Source organism: Nilaparvata lugens, chromosome 5 (genome assembly GCF_014356525.2).
Source record: "Nilaparvata lugens isolate BPH chromosome 5, ASM1435652v1, whole genome shotgun sequence".
Taxonomy (NCBI): domain Eukaryota; kingdom Metazoa; phylum Arthropoda; class Insecta; order Hemiptera; family Delphacidae; genus Nilaparvata; species Nilaparvata lugens.
In genome coordinates this window covers 39,026,763-39,039,994 of record NC_052508.1, presented here as the reverse complement: position 1 = coordinate 39,039,994, position 13,232 = coordinate 39,026,763, and the positions used below count along the sequence as shown (strand labels likewise).

Sequence of the window (13,232 nt, the reverse complement as noted above, 5' to 3'; positions counted from 1 at the left end):
GAAAGGAAATAGAAAGGAAAGAGAAGGGAAATTAGCACGAAGCGAGTGTTGGGAGTGTAGGGAAGAAGGGCATTTTGCCAGAGAATGTCCTTACATTTATAGAAAGGAAGTTACCCCAAAAAAGAATTTTGGAAGAAGAGAAGTCAATGCTTTGAGGAGGAAGGAAAATCGCAAAAAAAATTTGGAAGGTAGTTCTGATGGAGAGAGTTTAACTCACTCCTCAGATAGTGAAATAGAAAATAGAAATAGAAAATAGCTGTTACCGTTATGAAAGTCAATATCGAGAGAAAAATGAAAAAGACTGGCCTGAATTGAAGGAAAATAAATCAACCAAATTATCGACAAAGAAAGGTAGGAATAAAGATTGAGGATTTTGGATGAGGAATATAGGTAGCAAGGAACAAAAAGTGGATTGCAAAAAAGGAGAGCTACCTATATTTTATGTGAAGAGTTGGGATGTTTATTGCTTGTATGATACAGGATCGGACAGTACAATAATTTCGGAAGAAGCATTAATATAAATTGATCATAGTTTGAAAATAGAAGGGTGTTCTTGTGAAATGTTAACTTTGACAGGAAGAAAAGCTTTAAAAGGGGAAGTAGATTTAAATCTGTTTGGATTGATTGGTTTTAAAAAAATTATGAGAGTTCATGTATCAACAGAAATAATGAACAACAAGTATGATGTGATAATTGGTTGTGATATGATGAGAGATCTTGGAGCTGCTCCTATCAATATAAATGGTCAATGGATAATCAAGTTGGGGGATAGAAATTATAAATCGAAAAATTCAATTGCTAAAGAAAAACATTTACTAATGGGTTCCATTGTGAGAGGAAATTGTAATGAACAATTTATAGACAAGGAACAAGAAAAATTAGCATTCTATATGCTGGAAAAGTATAAGGACACTTTATATAATGAAGGAGAGAGTCTGACAACAACAGGGAGAGTTCAGCACTCAATTCAATTAAAGTCATCAAAACCAATATTTATAAAAGCCAGAAGGTATCCACATGCAATGAAAAAAATCATTAGAGAACACATTAAGGATATGCTAGAACAGGGCATTATAAAAAAGTCTATCTCTCCATTTTGTAATCCATTATGGGTTGTACCAAAAAAGTCTTCCCCTGGAGAACCGCCAAAACATAGGGTGGTTGTAGATTTCAGAGTTTTAAATGATCAAACAGAGTTGGAGAGATATCCCCTTCCAAGGCTAGAGGATATGATTGATAGAATGCACGGAGCTAAAGTTTTCAGCACTCTGGATCTAAAGTTGGGATACCATCAAATAAGAATGAATCCAAGGGACATGGAGAAGACAGCATTTAGCTTTGAGAGAGGACATTATGAATTTACAAGGATGCCTTTTGGTTTGAAAAACGCAGTACCAACGTTTCAAAGGCTGATGGATGAGTTTTTAGAAGACATAAATGAAGAAGCAATACAAATCTACATGGATGATATCATTGTGTTCAGCAAGAATCTCGAAGATCATAAAGCACATCTCACACAGTTATTTGAAAGAATAAGGAAGTTTGGCCTTAAGCTGTCAAAGGAAAAAACTAACTTGTGTCAATCTGAAGTGAAATTCATGGGTCATGTGATTTCGGAAAGTGGAGTTCGTCCTGACAGCCAGAAAATTAGTGCAATAAAAGACATTCCAATTCCAAAGAATTTGAAAGAGATAAAAACATTTTTAGGCATGGTCGGCTATTATAGAAAATTCATTCACAAATTTGCACAGATGACTGAACCATTAACAAACTTATTAAAAAGAGGTGTGAAGTTCCACATATCATCAGATGTTATCCAAGCAGTTGAAAAGTGTAAAGAAGCAATTTGTTCAACGCCTATACTTCAGTTTCCAGATCTTCAACAACCCTTTACATTAACAACAGATGCTAGTGGGGAAGCAATAGGAGGTGTACTATCCCAAAATGAGAAACCGGTTGCTTTTGCAAGCAGGAAACTTACTCCGGCCGAGAGGCGTTATAGTACAATTGAAAGGGAATTTCTTGCTATTGTATGGTGTGTTGAGAATTTTAGACCATACCTTTACGGAAATGAATTTGTGCTAAGAACAGATCACATGCCACTTTTATGGATGAATAAGCTGAAAGAAACATCCGCCAGGATAACCAAGTGGAAAGAAAAATTGGCTGTTTACTCATTCAAAATTCAACACATTAAAGGAGTAGATAATGTAGTTGCTGATTGTTTATCTCGGAATATAAATCCTTTACAAGTGAAGCAAATTAATTTGGAAGTGATGGAAAATTGCATTATAAATGATAAACGTAATCAAATAATTCTTGAAAGACAAAACTTTGGAGGTATAACAAAAACTACCCATCGTTATGGCCCAATTCATACTTATACAATTACAATTGGCCCTCAGGCGACAGATGATGAACTGAAACATACAATAAAGCAGTTGATGGTAAGGGGGAAAGTTTATTCTATATTTTCCAAGGAAAAAGATTTTATTGATAAAATTAAGAGCTTTCATAAAGATGAATGCTGGGACTCAAAAATACACTTGATAATTTGTGATAGACAAGTTAAAACAGTTGAAGATAGAAGAGAACAACAAGAAGTTGTAGAACAATATCACATTGGAAGGACCAACCATAGAGGGGAAAAGGAAACGTTGCAACACCTGAAACGGCAGTATTATTGGCTGAATATGGCCAAAACAATAAGAAATGTGCTGGGAAAGTGTGCAGCATGCAATATAGCAAAATATGACAGAAAGCCTTACAAGACGCCTCAGATGGTCACACCTACTCCCGCAAGACCAGCAGAAATAATTCAAGTTGACATTTTCTATTACAATAAACTGAAGTATCTTACTACAATCGATTGTTTTACAAGGCTTGCTTCTGCATGGATTTTAAAGAATAAAACAGCCAAGTGCATGGAACAAAATTTACTAGCATTTTTTGGGCTCTTCAATACCCCCAACATGTTGTTAATGGATAAAGGAAAAGAATTCGACAACAATCGGATCAAAAAACTTTTAGAGGAACTTGGTATCGACAGCCACTTCACTACAGTAGGACATCTGCAATCTCATGGAATGATGGAACGTTTACATAGCACGCTAACTGAACATTTGCACTTATTAGAAGTTGATAGAAACATCTGTGGGGAAGAAGCAATGGCAAGAGCTATTTTGGCATATAATAGTAGCATACATTCTTCAACAAATTTTTCACCATTTGAGTTAGTTGAACATCCAGAGGAGCATAGAGAAGTGGAGAGAAAAATCATGAACGAGAAAGTTCGGAGGACAAAAAAGTATAATTTGGAGGTGGCTGAAGACATGAATAAAATAAAAGTAGGTGACATAATCTTCAAGAAAAATCATCACAAGAGAACGAAATCGGATCATAGATTTGTTGGACCATATGAAGTGATTGATCTATTACATAGGAACCGAGTGGAGGTAAAAAAGCAACACAACAATGGACGAGGTAGACATGAAATTGTGCATTTGAGTGAGATTAGAAGATCGAAAAGGAACTATAATGAAGATGAGTAAGGAAAGATTTCCAAAATGTTTTTATTATGTTGTTTTCCATGTTTTGTTTTTATGAGTTCTATTTACATCTCTATAATAGAGATAGTAAAGACTGGAGGGGGGTAGTTACGGAAACCTCAGCTGACGTCTTTCACTATCTCTATGGAGACAGCTAAGATTATGATGTTGATTAAATAAACAATCATTCTTTGTCTGAGTTTGAATGAGACGTTTTATTCCTATTTACTTAACTTGTATTTTGGACACGATCCATCCGTGAATGCATGGGCATTTACTTTGTGAAACGAGAAGCGCTCTTAGAAAGATTATTATTATCAATGTACATTATTATTTAATTTTGTAATAATTAGAAGTTTTATTTTTATCGATAATACGGCGCATGCTCACTAACCTCTTGTTGAAACTAATGTATGGCTGGTTAACAATATAATATCTAGTATCAGGTCTGTTTTTTCAGTATCAACCTATCAAATCTAATCTACTCAAACGATTTTTCTAAAATTAATGATGAATCTTTTCATTGAGTTTTTAGAGAATTTAATATATTGTCTACTATGCACAAACTTCTATCTTCAGCATACATACAAAATTTGGTATTTTGATAGCATCGAGGACACATTTTGGTAAACACCGCCCTTCCCCCACCAATAGATTTAACCTTTGCTATTCGAGACTATTGATATTAATTCAATTATGACTATTCATTGTTATACCCTATGTATTTAGGATACGATCCATTCATGGATGCCTAGGCAACGTGTAACGAGAGCTGCTCTAAGAAAGATTATTATTAATAATATTGTACATTATTATTTAATTTAGAAATTTTCTCTTTTCAGATAATGTAGCACATGCTCACTGATCTCTTGTTGAAACTTGCTGCTGGTTAAAACTGATGTATGTCTGGTGAACAATTTATCACGTATCAGGTCAGTTTCTTCAATATCAACCTATCAGGTCTTGATAATTTTCAGTTTTTGCTATAGCAAAGTTACTAATTACTTTCAATAGGCCTACCAATTATTTAATACAATTGTATTTTTGCAATATCTTCTACTTGATCTATTACGCAGCTTCACGAATATCTGTATTTTATTTACGCCCCACTAGGGGGCTATTGCATGTGAAAATAAAACCCAATAATATTAGTAGTCAGTTGGCTATTAGAATAGGAAATAACCAGAACATTAGCTTGTATTTTATCATGCAACAGGGCCCAGAAAGTCGATGTTGGTGAATCCAAACAAATAACTAATTTTTTTTATTATGACAGTTGTTTTTTGGAATTATATGAGGACTGTATGACAGCAGTAGCAATAGTGCAAAGCGGAACCAATGTCCACGATCAATGTGTTTATCACTCAAATTATAATACTTTGTAATTTGGTTTTATCCATAAACTTGATTATTCGATGCTGGAAATAAGGATAAACTAAACTACTACCATGCGCTCGAAGAGAGCAAGCATGCAGTTGACATCATGTTCTCTCTTTACATCATCATTTCTCTATTTCATAAAACTATTTTTCAACATATTGATTCAATATAGGAATTTTTTTAAATTATTTCCAGACTAATTATTCCTTCTCGACGCAGGCCTAGCCTAATGAGGAGTGCATTTGATATTTTTATTATTGTTTATGCTTTGTAAAATGAAGTGAATAAAGATGATTTTACTTCAATATACGGTATTGCTAGATTTGCGGAAATAGCTGAAAACTGGATAATGAACCGAAAATACGATGTTTCTGGGCCACTCTGTATTTAGCACAAGGAAATTTTGCCTAAAAAAAGTGATTCTGGACTTTTCTCATGTATCCGAGTAATACATTCAAAAATTATAACTACAATATACATTGCAAGCACATCCCCTTTTTTATATCTATATTGACTGGACTAATATTAGCTTTCATCTAGAGAAATTTCCTCCTATCCTCATATAAAGACTTCTAATGATTTTTATGTAATTTTAAACTTTTCTTTACTTTCCCTTATGCTTTTTCTCTGCTATTTATGTTCCCTTCCTCACTCCCTGTTTCTCTTCCCGATTTTCTCAATAAATGTTTGATAGCAAATCCAAGTTTCATGTTATCCCATTATTATCTTCATTGTTATTCAATCATTGAACCATCGGCCTCTGCGCTCAGCTTTTTTGAACCTTGCAGGGACTTCAGTTTTAATATATTTATTCATTATACTTTAATTCATCCATTTATATATTCAATTCATTCATAAATATCTTATTCTTTTTGATGGTATTTATTCATTTTTCATTTTGTATCGTGTATGGAATTTTTCTCTAATTTTTCATTGTAATTATGTTTTTGGGACAAATAAATGAAGATTTGATTTGTTGAACTATTTTAGCACATAAATGATAAATCGTTTATTGAAAAAAATTGTACCATAATCTTGTCATATATTTTGTGTCCTTTATAAAAAAAACGTATGCTAATTTATTCTGTTGCTTTCTATTTCAGACAACAAAACATGTCACAAAGTCCGCATCGTAGTCAGCTCATCGTGTGTGTTGGTTTTCATACTGAATTTAAGAAACATTCTAATAAAAATATCAATTAATAACATTGTTATTAACGAAGACATTATACAATCTATTTTGTACTTTACAAGATACCTATAATTCTATTTGTGTTCATTTGTGCTTTAAATAACAACGTAAAATTCAAAATTGTAGTAGATACATTTCTTTGTACTCAAAATAGTGTGTGAATTAACTTATCATTTACATAACCTTTAGACTGTGTATTCCAATAATTGAGGTTTAGAACAGTTTGGGGTGAATGTCTGTTGTTTTTACCTTAATCGTATTTGTATATGAATAAATGAATAGATTATGGTAGTAATTAATTTAGTATATAATGCCCTGGGCACAATAGTGTGAAATGCGACGGGAGCGTGAAATAGTATATTTCGCACCTAGGGCCGAAAATGAGACTTTTCTGGCTCGAAATCGGTTTTCAAGTCCGAGGCCGTAGGCCGAGGACTAGAAAAGATTGAGAGCCGGAAAAACATTTTTGCCCATGGTGAGAACGTTATTTTTCGCCACACAGAAAAATAAACAATATATATATGAAAATAATTTATTGTCTATTATAAGCACTTCCAAAAGCAAAAGTGGAAGGTCATAGCTCTAGCAAATCTGAGGTAATCTGAATATCAGGAAATTGTCCAAGTATTTTTATTTTTTATTCTGATTTGTCTAAATAACCTAAAAGATTATGTTCAATTATGTAAGAGGTTGAGTTTAAACTTTTTATTCTTCCAATGACAATAAGATGATATTATTATAAATGTTTTAATTATTGAATGATAAACACAAATAATGAAAAGTTTTTGATCAGCTGTTTTAGCACACTTGAAATTTGGCCAATCTGAATGTCAATGGAAGTTCAGGTTAGAAGTTCTATCCTACTCTGAAAATCGAATTATTTGAATAGTTTATAATAATATATATCTTATCTGTATTTTATTCATCCAAATAGAATGATAGTATATTATTGCAGAATACTTTATTGAATTCTAGAAGCATAAAATAATTCCGTTTATCCACTATGTTCCGTGATAAACGCAGTACTAGGAGGTTTGAGGTTAGATTCTATTATACTCTGAAAATTGAATTTGAATAGTTTATAATATCTCATTTGTATTTCATTCATCCAAATAAAATGATAGTATCTTATTGCAAAATACTTTATTCAATTCTAGAAGCATAAACTTATTCCGTTTCATAAACTATTTTGTAAACATGTTCACATCAAATCAGAATCAGCTGACTTCAAGGTTATTTTACAGCCCTAGGGCCGTAAAAATTTTACCGGCCTGGCCAGAAAACAATCACTTTCGGCCTCCATATGACGCACGTAAACCAGCTCATTACATCCAAGTGGGGCGAAAAAAATTTTTCTCCCCACTTGGATGTTATGAGCTGGTTTTCATGCGTCATATGGATGCCGAAAGTGATTGTTTTCTGACCAGGCCGGTAAAATTTTTACGGCCCTAGGGCTGTAAAATAACCTTGAAGTCAGCTGATTCTGATTTGATGTGAACGTGTCTACAAAATTGTTCATGAAACAGAATAAGTTTATGCTTCTACAATTGAATAAAGTATTTTGCAATAAGATCCTATCATTCTATTGGATTAATTAAATACAAATAACATATAATGAACTATTCAAATTCAATTTTCAGAGTATAATAGAATCTAATCTCATAGTACTGCGTTTATCACGAGACCTGATGAATGATTTTGGAACTAGGTACTTGGGCAATATCCATGGTGCTGAACATTTTTACAAATAGGCCTACTTTATGAAACGGTATCAGTTTATGCTTCTAGAATTGAATAAAGTATTCTGCAATAATATACTATCATTTTATTCGGATGAATAGAATACAGATAAGATATATATTATAAACTATTCAAATTCGATTTTCAGAGTAGGATAGAACTTTTAACCTGAACTTCCGAAGTCAACGACAACAAGCATTGTTGACGTTGACATTCAGATTGGCCAAATTTTAAGTGTGCTAAAACAGCTGATCAAAAAACTTTCTATAATTATTTGTGTTTATTTTTCAATAATTAAAACATTTATAATAATATCATCTAACAAGATTGTTGAAAATGATCGCTAGACGATTGAAAGTACTCCAGTCAGTAAGTAAAAGTTTTTAATAATAATATAATTAATTTAATTAATATATTTAATTATATTTTAATTTGATATAATTAATTTAATTTATAATATTTACTTAATAATCGACTGCATGTTGTGTTCAAATACATAAAAAAGTGTGTTTATACAAAGCAGCTCGGAATGGATCAAGAAACCATCACCTTTAAAAAAATGTCAATCGCGTAGAATCGCGTAAGTGTGAGTTGAGCCTATGAGTCATCAAGGAAAAATAATTATTGTAATGTAAAGTATATAATACAGGCTGTGTGAAAAGTCCGAGAACGGCTTAATATCTCATACACAAAAAATGTAATTTGACGGTGGGTGTGATTGGTTCCTATACTCTTTCTTCCCTTTTTGCTTTGAATATTATTGATTAATAATGTGAATATCTTTGAAACGGTTTGAGATGTCGATATGCGGTTTCGCAATTTTTTTTCTTGAAATTCCGTCTTGAAATCATATATTGCATGATCACCTTCCTTTAAAAAAAATATGGCGGACCAGATTTTTGAAATCATAGTAAAGTAGTATTTTCAATAAGAGTAGGATCCACAATCACACCCACAGTCAAATTACCTTTGTGTATAAGATATTAAGCCGTTCTCGAACTTATTCACCAAAACATAAGATCATTGTACAACAAATTAGATAGGTTAGAAATATTCATTGACTCAGAGAAGCCAGATTTTCTTATTTTAACTGAGCATGGTCTAAGAGATAGCGAGATAGATTGTACCAACGTGAATAGTATGCGACTTATTGACAGTTATTGTAGAGTAAATAAGAATATGGGAGGTGTTTGTATATATTATAGTGGAATACATTGTGTTGATCAGCAACCATTAGAAATTTTTAAAGTTAATGTTAATCAATATTGTATAGAGGGTTGCATTGAACTAGCCTGTTGTAGATTCAATTTAAACAAGCAAACACACATTCTTCTGGGTGTCTACCGGCCACCAAATGGTGATTTAAACTTGTTCTTTAAAAATTTTACCAATGTCATGGAGATATTATTGGAAAACATTGGTATCAGATTTATTTGCGTGGGTGATTTCAATGTTGATTTTTTGTCAGACTCCCCTCAACGTAAGGCTTTCTTCAGCATAATGAGTCAATTTAGTTTAAATTATAACATTAAGGTTCCAACCAGGATAACAACTCATAGTAGAACGGCAATAGATAACATAATTACCAGTGATACATTAACAAACATAAAAGTAGATGTAATACATTCATGGCTCTCCGACCACACCGCTCAATCCATAGAAGTGTCATTGGGTCAACGTTCTCACAAACAAAAAATCTCTCACAATGACACTATTACTTTTCGGAATTGCAGTACAGATAATATGAACAGTTTGGAGGCATCTCTGGCAGGTGTAGACTGGAATTTCAGCTATGTCAATGTAAAAGATACTAATTTGAAGTATAAGATTTTTTATAATATTTTCCTTCATTTCTATAATATGCATTGTCCCTTAGTAACCAAAACATTGTCAAAAACTAAAAACTTGAAACAAAACTGGATTACAAAAGAAATTGAACAAACAAGAATTCTACTTAAAATCGCAACATGTAGGGCACAATCAGTTGCTAATTTTGACACTTCACTTATAAACAAAGTCAAAAAACACTATGACCGATTAGTAGTAGATGCAAAGAAAGAATTCTATGGCAACAAAATAAAGTATGCAACAAACAAATCTAAATCAAGTTGGAAGCTAATAAATCAATTTAGAGGGAAAGATTGCAATAGAAATAATGTACACATAGCACTCAATATTGAAAATAAACACATCACTGACCATCTAGAGATTGCTTCTACATTCAATACATTTTTCGCATCAGTGGCTGAAAGAGCTGGTGCTGTCTTAAAGGGATCTCATGAGTTATCAGGTGAAGAACTCGAAGATAATAACTCAGAAACATCACCAAATAAATTTGTTTTACATCCCACCCATGAAGGTGAAATATTAGAAATAATAAAAAATCTGAAGTCAAAATCTAGTGTAGGTTATGATGATGTTTCTATTAAGATTTTAAAGCATTGCAGGAGAGCAATAGTTTATCCACTGGTTTGCATAATTAATTCTATGTTTGAATATGGAATTTTCCCGGATCTTTTAAAAATAGCAAAAGTTCTTCCACTTTTCAAGAATGGTGACAAATTTGACATAAACAATTATAGACCCATATCAATATTGACAGCTCTCTCGAAAGTATTTGAAACAATTATTCTCATAAGACTTGTAGCATACTTGAAGGAACATGATCTTATATCTCCACATCAACATGGCTTTGTAAAGGATAGGTCGACTAGTACCGCTCTTATAGAATTTTTTGAAGGTGTGATACACGATCTAGAAGGCGGTAACTACACAACAGGTGTCATGATTGATCTTTCCAAAGCTTTCGACTGCATGAATCACAAGCTACTTCTGAAGAAGTTAGTAAGTCTAGGGATATGCGGTAAAGAAAATAAATTGGTGGAGTCGTATCTAACTGATCGTTACCAGTTTGTTTCCATCCATAGTGATCGTCATGGTATTGCATCATCAGATCTAGTTAAAATGACATCAGGAGTGCCTCAAGGATCTATTTTGGGACCTCTTCTCTTTATTCTGTACATAAATGATATTTCTCTTGCAGTTCCACAAAATAAACTTACATTATATGCAGATGACACCTCCTTAATTTTTTCCGATTGCAATTTAGAAGAACTTGAGAAAAAATGTAACCTACTATCTAACAGTTTAGCTCAATATTTTAATTCTATTTCCCTCTCAGTAAATTCAAAGAAAAGTCGACTCATAGATTTCAGCCTCAGACAAAATCATATAGAACCTAAATTATACATTGGCTGTGATCCTGTAGAAAATACAGACTCTGTTAATTTACTTGGTCTAGAGATAGATTCAAAATTTTTATGGGATTTGCACATTGAAAAACTAATTAATTCTGTGAGTAAGGGGCTGTTTGTTTTGAGAAATATGGTGAGATTAGTGCCCGTATCAGTCTCAAAAATGGTTTATTTTGCCTTATTTTATTCACATGTGTCATATGGTATAGAGTTGTGGGGTGGTTGTGCTAATATACACTTCCAAAAAATATTCAGGCTTCAAAAAAGAGCAATACGTTACCTGGCTGGCCTCAGTTTCAATGATTCGTGTAGAGATGCTTTTGTAGACTTGAAAATTCTAACACTCCCATCAGTTTACATATATAAACTCTTGATTTTCACACATAGAAACATTTCCACATTCAAAACACAGGCTGATTCACATAACTACAACACAAGGGGGAAAAATAGACTAGCCATACAACAACACAGATTGAAAATCTATGAGAAACTACCAACCTATCTAGGAGCAAAGTTACATAATAAATTACCCCCTGAATTGCAAACCTTGTCTGACATTAAAAAATTCAAGAGAGATTTGTACACTCTTCTCATTTCCAAGGCGGTGTATAGCTTGGAAGAATTTAACAGTTTTATGTCTTGACTAGTTTATAATTAAAAGTAGGCTAAATACTGTGTAGTCTAGAGTTTTAAGAATTGTTGACATTTTGTAATATGTATTTGTATTGCTGCTTGTGACGATATTCAACTGTATAATGTTCACATTTGCTGTGTTGAATAAAGAAATATTATTATTATTATTATTAAAAAGATCTGGTGTGGCGCACTCACACAACTTTCCTTGCCGTTATGAAAATTGATCACCTGACGCTAGTGTTCACGCGCATCTCAAGTGTACGATTCAAAGATCTGAGCCAGCTGGTGACAGGACAATAACGCTGGAGACACACGAGGACTGTTATCTCTTCATAGTGAATGATTTAATAGAATCTACAGTTGCCAACAGTTTGGAATTGGATAATCACATTTTCTCGAAATTCGAGCTTTAATCCTATTTAAGTAATGTTGCAGTTGCAAAATTATCTATATAAATAAAATGCCGCATCGCGCCTCCTGAGGTGTGTATCCAGATAAAGTTTGTCATGAGATGCATTAAACTATTTGGCGTTACGAAGTTCGCCTGGCCAGCTAGTGTAGCCTATAATATAATTTAAAGAGGTTGTTAATTTTGCAGAAAATAGCTGTAAGGATGATTTCCCATGTTCATAGCCAGGCATCCACTTTTTAAGCAATTGAAAAAATTGACTTTGCCTGATGTTTATGCGTTTGAACATCTTTTATACGGAAAACCTGTCTTGTATTACAGTTAATAGCTCTGATCATACTCATTATACTAGGCATGCATCAACACAAGGGTTTTACACTTTTTTCTCTTCATTTTATGTTGTGTTCAATTTTCTAGTTTTTCGAAATTTGATTTAAACCTGACTATGACTATGAATAGGCCCCGTTTCGGAAAGCCAATTTTCCGACTCCAGCTGTTTTAAGTCTAGAACACAGCTAAATCCCGAGCCACAGAATACAATATTTTGTATTCTGTGCCAGAGCTCGGAAACCGGCTCAATATGAGTTAATCAGTTAAATTATTCTTATACATTAAATGGACTTATAAATTAGGCTCTTCAATAAGTTACGGTACCAAATGTTTCAAGAAATTGTGATATTGTCTGTTTTGAGAGAAATATAAAAGCTTTACTTGTTGACGTTTCACCATATTAATAAGAATGAATTGTTAATGAATATATGATATTATTTGTTTAGCTAATGCTGTTATTTACTTTACTTGTTTGTATTTGACTGTGTTGTGCATTTTTGTAATGTTATAACAATAAAATGAATTTAAGTAGTCTGTCTACAATAAGTTTGTGATCTGTGGCTATTTAAATCCTTGCTTAAAGTACAGTTAATCATGCTATAATATTTTTGAAGATATGAGTGATGAAGCAAATATTTTAATGTTGAACCATAATGATATTACTATCGTATTTCATAGAACTTTAAAGTAAAAAAAAAACCAATCACATTCTTTGATGTGGTGACGTCCGTTTCGTGCTGGTA

The 13,232-nt window shown here is 32.7% G+C and overlaps 1 long non-coding RNA gene across 1 annotated transcript; it reads left to right on the top strand.

Moving 5' to 3' along the window:
* The first annotated feature begins 3,183 nt into the window (after positions 1-3,183).
* Positions 3,184-12,681, top strand: LOC120351363. The gene is made up of 3 exons (XR_005571339.1): positions 3,184-3,195; positions 12,175-12,178; positions 12,303-12,681. It is a non-coding gene; the product is annotated as an uncharacterized LOC120351363 (long non-coding RNA).
* The last annotated feature ends 551 nt before the right edge of the window (positions 12,682-13,232 follow it).